Below are 9379 nucleotides of genomic sequence, written 5' to 3' on the forward strand. Positions count from 1 at the left end.
ATTTGATGTTCATCATCGTCTTTGAGGTAGGCTGGGTGTTGCTAGGGTCATCGTCCACAGCGAAAGCTTGGGAAGCGCTGCTGAAGTGTGGAGTATATATAAGCAGAAGCTGGCTCAATGAGGCATGCAATCTATTTGCTGTAAATTTGTGCTGCCAGATAACAACTATAAGTAGTCAGCCTTTTGTGGCCAGGAAGGTATTTCTCAGAAATGTGCATACACAAGAGATGGTATTTGACCTGAATTTGGAAGCATAAGCATATCTAGTGAAAGGGCCAAGCCCTAAGATGGGATTCTAGATCAAGAATGAAGCAACCTCAGAGTCACTTTGGTTTGTATTTCTCTGATGACTAATGATGTTGAGCATTTATTTAAGGGTTTCTCAGCCATTTGATGTTCCTCTATTGAGAATTCACTGTTTAAATCTGAGCCCCATTTCTTTTTTTACTTCTTTTTTTATTTCAGTAATTTTTTCATATTACATCTCAATTGTTATCCCACCCTTTCCATCCTCCCATTCTTCTCTCCTTCCCATTCTCCCCTTACTCTCCTCCCCTATGACTGTGACTGCAGGGGACCTCCTCCCCCTGTATATGCTCATAGGGTATGCAGTGTCTTCTTGGTAGCCTGCTATCCTTATGAGACCCATTTCTTTTTTTTTTATATCAATAGCACTTTATTATACCTGTATTTGGATTTCTTCATATCTATGTAAGTGACGCATCCATTACTATTATTGACAAGCAGGCACAGAGATACTACTATCAACATAGCTCTAACATTTTGAAACATAGTCACTATTAACAAAGACTCAAAATTGTTTTCCTCTGTACATTTTAAAAATGTATTTTATTCATGAAGCAGTTTCTTTCACAATTTTTTTCATTGCTTCTTTTACATCTTTGTTTCTCAGACTGTAGATTATAAGATTCAGCATTGGAATCACAATAGTGTAAAATGTGGACACAATCATGTCATGCTCCAAGGCATAGTTGGAACTAGGTCTCACATACATAAAAAGAATTGTTCCGTGATAAATGGAAACTCCTGTAAGGTGAGAGCCACATGTAGAGAAAATTTTTCTCCTCCCTTCAGCACAATGCATCTTAAGAATTGCAAAGAGTATGAAACTGTATGAGACCAAAACAATCAGGATGGTGATAATCTCAATGGACCCCACACAATAGCAGAGCAGAAGCTGGTTTATATCTGTGTTCGAGCACGAAATAGTGAGCAGTGGAGGGATGTCACAGAAAGCATGCCTAACTTCGTTGGATGCACAGAAAGAAAGGCTAAAAGTAGCCACTGTGTGTATAGTAGCATGCTATATGCTACATATGAGGGGTATGTAGACACTTGGTGACATACTCACAGCATACAGTAGTGGGTTGTAGATAGCTACATAATGGTCATAAACCATTGCTGCCAACAGAAAGCATTCTGTAGTTCCAAAAGTAACAAAAAGAAACATCTCCATCACACATCCAGTGTATGAGATAGACTTATCTTTTGAAAGAAAATTTACCAACATTTTGGGGGTGACAACTGTGGAATAACAGGCATCTAAGAATGATAAAACACTTAAAAAAAATAGTACATGAGATTGTGAAGCCTGAAATCTCCAATGACTATCAAAACCAATCCCAAGTTGCCTATAAGAGTATACCCTAGCACCATATTCAGGGGGAGGAGGTCCCCCACAGCCACAGTCATAGGGAAGGGGGATTGGGGTTAAAGTGGGAGGGAGGGAGGAATGGGAGGATGCATGGGATGGGATAGAAAATGAGATGTAATATGAATTATTTTTAATTTTCAGTAGAAATGTGTTATTATTAAAAAAATAAAGTCGGAAATGTCAAGACAACCACTAGGTTATGCTGTACCAAGAGTCCCAGTGAACAATGTGACAGATATCACCATGTTTATATTGACAGGATTCACAGATGATGCTGACCTGAAAGTTTTGTTATTTCTCTTGTTTTTTGTTATGAGGCCCATTTCTTAATTGGGTCATTTTGTTTGGTGGTGTTTAATTTCTTGAGGTGTTTTTATAGTTTGGATATTAGACCTTTGTCAAATGTAGGGTTGGTGAAGATCTTTTCCCAGTCTGTAGGCTGTTGCTTTGTTACATAGATAGAGCCTTCTGCCTTACAGAAGGCTGTCAGCCTCATGAGGTCCCATTTATTATTTTTTTACCCTAAGGCCTGGGCTGTTGGTGTTCTGTTCAGGAAATTGTCTCCTGTGCCAATGAGTTCCAGGCTCTTCCTCCACTTTTTCTTCTGACAGAATTACTGTCTCGGGTTTTGTGTTGAGGTCTTTACTCCACTTGGACTTGAGTTTATTACATGGTGATGAATATGGGTCTAGTTGCATTTTTCTACATGTAGACATCCAATTAGACCAGGATCATTTGTTGAAGATGCTATCATTTTCCCAATGAATAGATTGGGCTTCTTTGTCAAAATACAAGTATCTATATGTGTGTGGATATATTTCTGGGTCTTTAATTCAATTCCATTGATCAACCAGCCTAACATGCCTATACCATGCTGTTTTAATTACTATTGCTCTATAGTACAGCTTGAGATCAGGCATGGAGATTCCTCTAAAGGATCTTTTATTGTACAGGGTTGTTTTAGCTATTCTGGTTTTTCTTTTGTTTTTCCATATGAAGTTGAGATTTGACCTTTTAATATTTTTTAAATATGTAGGTATTTTGATAGGGATTGCATTGAATCAGTAAATTTCTTTTTGTAAGATGGCCATTTTTACTATATTAATTCTCCAGATCTACAAACAAGGGAGATCTTTCCACCTTCTGATGTCATCTTCAATCACCTTTTTAAGAGATAAGAAATTTTGTTTCAAACAAGTCTTTCACTTGCTTGATTAGAGTTACTCCTACATATTTGATATTACATGTGGCTATCATGAAGGGCGTAGTTCCCCTAATTTCTTCCTCTGAAAGTTTGTCATTTGTATATAGTAAGGCTACTGATTTTCTGAGTTAATTTTTATCCAGGTATTTTGCTGAATGTGTTTATCAGCTAAAGGAGTTCTCTGGAGGAATTTTAACAGACACTTATATACATTATCATATCATCAACAAGTAGGGATAATTTGACTTCTTCCTTACCCATTTGGATCACCTTGATCTTGTTTTGTTGTCTCATTGCTCTTGCTAGAAATACAAGAACTATATTGATGAGATATGTACAGAGTGATCAGTCTTGCCTGGTCCCCAATTTTTGAGGAATTTCCTTGAGTATCCCACCATTTAATTTTACGTTGGCTATTGGCTTGCTATATATAGCTTTTATTATGTTTAGATATATGTTGTATTCATGATCTCTCCAAAACTTTAAATATGAATGGGTGTTGGATTTTTCTTCACCCAAAGATATGATCATGTGGTTTTTTTCTCTTTCAGTTTGTTTATAAACAGATTACTTTATTTTCTTAATTAAATTACTTGCTTACAATTTTCTTTCCACCATATGTATTATTTTGCTGTTCTATGCAATTATTAAAATATCTGAGAAGTGGATGTGATGTTCACAGCACTACAGAAATGCCATTGCTCTATTGAATCCATCCTGCTTCCCATTCCTCAATCTTGAGAAGTTGTATATCCTTCCTTTTCTGTATACTACTTTTTTTTTCTTTTAGTTTCCTGACATTGTATTTCATTGCTGTACTTTACTTGAAGGTTGCTTTCTATATATTTTTTGTTTTATTTTTAAAATTTGTTCATTTAAGAAGATTTTTTAGTAAGTACTAATTGATAGAATGAAAGCTTTTTTTAAAAACAGATTTCACTGAGGAAAAGTTGCTCAAATTTGTGTTTCATATATTAGATGTCTTTTTGAAGTTTATCTCACTCACTCTTCTACTACATTAAAGCAACTCCTGTTACCTGAATTATTGTACATTTTATGATAAAAATGGAAATAACATACTACCATACAAGTTGAATTTAATCCTTTCTTATCTCTGAGCTCCTTCAAGACTGGTACCGTGAGTTATTTCACTTGAAATTTAGACAAGCAAGCTTCATTCTGTGCAAAGATACTTTCTTGTTGTCACAAGATTGAATTTGACACAACTTGATTTTTATTTCCTGCCTATAAAGGTGGATGACTTCATATTAATCACCCCAGCCTAATTGGGTCCATCCTGCTGTTGGCCACTTGTGATCAATGACAAGTGGCTTAGCCCTTCCACCATAGGATCCTTCTGTGCAAGAGCTACTGTGATACAGAAAAGTCAAAACACTAAAAATAAAAGTCTAATTCTCTTTCAATAGGAACTTAGTAAGCACTTGGTGCATTATTTTTCAGTACAGGATGGTGATGTATGCCCTACACAGATCATTACCCATTAATATTGTTTCTTCCTACCTGGTTCCCACAGTCATCTAAAATCTTTAAATATCTGTTTGTATCACTGGCAGGCTGCCACAAGACCTATTTACCACATGTCATTCCACTATCATTGACAAGAAAGAAATTCTCAAAATCCTGAATATACTTGTTAAGAGGCTAAAATACTAGAGATCCTTATCTTCCACTTCCCCTTTCACTAACCCCTCTCTGTATGTTATATCAATGCAAACAAGTTAAGCATATTGAACATTCTAAAATCTCCACAGAGTATTTCAAGAACTAACCAGTGTATACAGAAAGGCTTCTTAAAAGAAAAATGCTGCCAGGACTGTGATGGCTTCCCAAGACCTTTCAAATTCTTTTTAAAGAAAATTATTTCCAAAGAGACACCTTCACAGACAGCTGCTCCACATACCAAGTTTAGTCTGTCTGTACTACCCAGGGTATTTATAGAATAGGAGACAGGTATCTTCTGTTTGGAGTGTAACGTCCTGATCTGAATAACCATTTTATATAGTTACTTTCTCTCAAAACTGAGCATCTATGTAGTTCTTTCATATATTAAACTTCATTTACTACTAAGTTCTTTGTCTTGAGCCAAAACCTCAGAAAAATACTATGGTAAATGTGAAAAATTATCATTATTTCACACTGCTGTATAATTCTCAGATTTATGGTTGTATTGATTTTTTCTGGACTCAGGTATGACAACAGAGGGTATATTGGTTAATATTGCACAACCATACACAGAATGGAATAAATTCTGGGATAGACCAAGTCAGTAGAGGAAATAGCACAAAATTTTCTATTCCTCTCCATGATCATTGACTTTGCATGAGACAATGTTCTTATCCTCTGCCTCACTCCTATGTGATAATAACAAGAACAGTGGGCTTGTAAACTTACAGTAAGCATGGAAGACAAATTCATTGGTTATTAGATATTTGAGAAAATTGTCTTGTCCTGAAGCAAGCTTATCCAGTCACACATGATCTCAATTTATTACTATTTATTTTCATAACCTTTGAGCTTCATGAATGATAATTGCCTTCCTGATTGAATATAGTATCCATATGCTACTTTCTTATAAACGTTTTCTACATTGTAAACAAGATATAAGATATATTCTTTATCCTCATGAAAATACAAGGAATATTAAGATTGTCAGACCATCAGACTTCCCCTTGAGTTCTTATCTGACAGCATCAGTTCCATATAGCATGATTTATTTAACCTTTTAGGCATCTTAAAGCAATCATTTTATTTTAGATGTAAACTTTGGTATTCTTTTCATCATTCATATCAGCTAAATTGTCTTCAGGCTGTCACAGACACTTGTAATGTTACTTCTCCAAGCTGCTCAAAAAGTCTGTTTTGTTTAAGCAATAAAAACAAAAGAAAACAAAACTTCTCTAGCTGAAAGGTGCCCCAACATTCGTATGCATCTAAAATAGTTTTTATATCAAATATGTTTATGAAAAACTTTGTAATATATGTGACCAATTTTATTTTGAAACAATACAAAATTTCTTTAACATTGGTTTTCATCAATTTCATTTTGGTTTACATTCACTTGTTAGTTGGTATTTAAAATCAACCCTGTCAAAGGATTAATAATGTATCATATCTTGTGGTCAATGTCTTCACAATTATATACTGTCATTAAGTCATGAAATATGATAAAATTAAAGACGTTGTGACCTTTGACCAAAGTCCTGCTCAATGCAACCATTGTAACAATTTTGTATTCATAAACTCAGAGATGAATCATTTTTGGTTGAATAAACAAAAAAATTTAAACTATATTATAAGTAATTAATTTTTTGAGACAAGATCTTAAGGTTTAGCCTTGGCTGGCCTGAAACTTTCTGTTAGAACACACTACCTGCTATCTCCCAGAGACCCACTTACCTCTACTTCTCTATGAGCTTAAAGACCTGTGTCACTATGTATAGGATATTTGAAGTCTGAAATCATATTAAATAAAGCATGCAGTCGTCTCACAAAAAGTTGTGTGTGTGTATGTGTGTTTGATGTGTGTTAACAAATAATATAATTTTATATGTGATTATGTTTTACTAATATCAGAAATATAGGTAAGTCATGAGAAATATTAGCTAAGTTTATGAAAGTCTCACATTAATATAAAAACCCATTTGATAATTATATCAAGCAGAGTAAAGACAATTATTATGGTATCTATATGTCTCAGATTCAAAGATGTGACACTAACAATAAGTTTTTGATTTGTAATTTATTTTTCTCCAAGTTATAGAAAAGGCAGCTGTTGTGGTATTTCTGAACATGATATGATGGTTTTCCTGTGCCCTTCTTCAAATGTGTCTGTTACTTTGGTATTTAAAGTTCAATGTCAGTAACCATTTGCTGTTCAGTTTGAGACTTACTTTATTCCTTATGAATGATACAAGCAGGAGCCCTCATTCTGAAGTCTGATTTTACTCAGCTCTACAAAGTGATTATATAATAACTCAATCTCTTATTCTTTTTTGGAGGAAGGCAGGAAAGGAGAAGGGGAGATTGTTTTCTGCTGAGAAGATCATTTTCATGTAACTCTGTAGATTATTATTTAAGATCACAGGTTGAGGTGCTTCCATCAATTAAGATTTGCTTGTTTTGAAAACCTACATTGTATTAAATTATGATCTAAAAATTCCATTAAAATAGTTGTTTTAATTCATATTCCACACAAGCACAGGAGCAAACAAGTAACTGTATTTTCACGGACTTCATTCTATTGCTGTGATGAAATACGATGACCAAGGTATCTTGGCGAATAAAGGGTTTATTTCAGTTTACACTTCCAGGTAACCATCCATTTAATGCAGGAACTGAAACACAGTTGGTTCCTGTAGACAAGAATTGAGACAGAGCCCATGAACTCATTCTTCTTATTGGTTTGCTTCTCATGGCTTTCTCAGTCTTCTTTCTGATAGAACTCAGAACTGCAGCCCAGTGATGGCCCTACTCAGACTGGGCTGGAACTTCCCCTATCAACCATTAATTAAGAAAATGCCCTAAAGTCTTGCATAACCTGAACTTATGGATGAATTTTCTTAATTGATGTTCCCTCAGACAAGTTCAACCTCATTCAACTTGGCATAAAGTGATTTAGCATCTCAATCTCAGTCAACACAAAATATTATACTTCATTCACCCTCTCTGAAGGCTGAAATTTCATTCTTCATCTTTTTATTTAAGTAGGTATATCTTAATTATCTTTGTATGTCTTTGTGTTCTTTTCTTGGGTTTGTAGACCTGAGTACAGCTTCCCTTAGACTCCAGAAAATAATGTTGCATCCCCTTCAAGGGTATCAGCTGTAAACCATGGGTGCTGAAGATAAGACTCAGATCCTCTGAAAGAATAGTTTTTGCTCCTCATTACTGGGGCACCTTCCTATTCTTTTGAATATGGGCCAAAGGTAGAACCATGCAGTTTCTAATCTATGTGACTTGTAAAATCTTGCTGTGACTAATATTCACAATTATACTGTTCAATCAAGGAGGGAGACTTCCTCACTGAAAGGCTTCTCATCACAACACTTCAGTATTTTCTCATCTTTTTCTAGTTTCCAAGACTAAAGGCAATTTTTAACTGATTACCTTTCCCTTCCAACTCCTAGAAGCAAATGGGCCACTCACAGCCAAGATAAAATTAGGAAAATGCTACAGATATCTTAAAAGTTGTTGTGGTTAGTTCTTGACTATAAGTCTATCAATCTGAATTTACAAATATAGAGATTTATTACTTTTTATCTAAAAGTTTTGAAATTAGTAACTCTCATGGTAAAAGATGAGATGTAGCTGTCAGTTTTACACCTGTACTGTATTAAAAACACAACAATGAAAGATCATTTGGTTCAATAGATTGAGTGTATATCTCTCTACCATGTTTTACTTTGTCTTTGGTCTTTATCAAGATACGTCAACTTAAAGGTATGTGTGTTTGTATGTGCATGTGTGTGTATTTATGCCTCTGCTTTTCTGTGTGCATGCCTATTGTATGTGTGTATGTGTTTGTTTGAATGTATATGTGTGTGCCTGTGTGTTTGTGTATGATGCAGTTTGTGTGTGTGTGTTTGTGTGTGTGTGTGTGTGTGTGTGTGTGTGTGTGTGTGTGTGTGAGAGAGAGAGAGAGAGAGAGTTTGAGTTCTTTCACACTTGGGTTGCATCTTCTGGGTGCTGTTGTCTTGCTTTGGAGAACACTGAAAAGGAATTTAATGTCCCAGCACAAGCTTCAGAACTGAACATCTCTCCTGTTTTTCTTTCTTTTTTATGTGTGGAGGTAATTTATTGAAAAGAGGCATCTTAGCAAGTTTTTCATACCATGTCCTTGGCAGCTTTCCAATGATGGATGCCAAAGTGGTAAGTTTATTTCAGTGTCTTCAGTTTTCCTTTTTTACTTTCTTTTTTATCCCTTTTCTCTTTTCACAACATTGATCTTCACTAAATAAAACAAAATAAAAACAATGTTGATGAATCAAAAGTGGGCTTAGCCTTAATAATTTACTATGTAATTTCATGGCAAGCCTTTTAATGATGCTTAATTTTCCTAATGCTTTTAATCCTCTGTAAGAAAAATGTTGATAATGCTACACATTATTGTATTTGAGGGAGGGATATGCTCCTGCAAGTAATTGCTTAATTACTTTAGTGGCTTGTGCACTGCCAGCTTGATGTGCTGCTCCATCTGTTTCCTTTAATTTATTGAGTTGATGCCATTTGACAAAGGAGCAAATTGAAGTCGCAGGAGAGAAAGAAGAAGATAGGTCATAGACCTGAGACTCTGGGGATGAGGAGAGGTCACAGGCCAGAGGAACTTGGGCCTGTGTGATGCCTCAGATACTTAAGTCAGCAGCCTGATGTGTAAAATCCTCACCCTCAGTGCTGACTTCTGATGTTTTAATTCTGCCTCTTGTCAAATATTCTCAAGTGCATTTGCAAAGCCATAGCACTCTCAGTTATCAAATGGGAAT

The 9379-nt window shown here is 35.2% G+C and overlaps 1 pseudogene across 1 annotated transcript; it reads right to left on the bottom strand.

Moving 5' to 3' along the window:
- Positions 1-849: 849 nt before the first annotated feature.
- LOC311588172 (olfactory receptor 5T9-like) lies at positions 850-1713 on the bottom strand (annotated as a pseudogene). The gene has a single exon. The product of its transcript is annotated as an olfactory receptor 5T9-like (transcript).
- Positions 1714-9379: the final 7666 nt, after the last annotated feature.

This window comes from Acomys minous (assembly GCF_964271855.1).
Source record: "Acomys minous genome assembly, chromosome: 17".
Lineage (NCBI taxonomy): Eukaryota > Metazoa > Chordata > Mammalia > Rodentia > Muridae > Acomys > Acomys minous.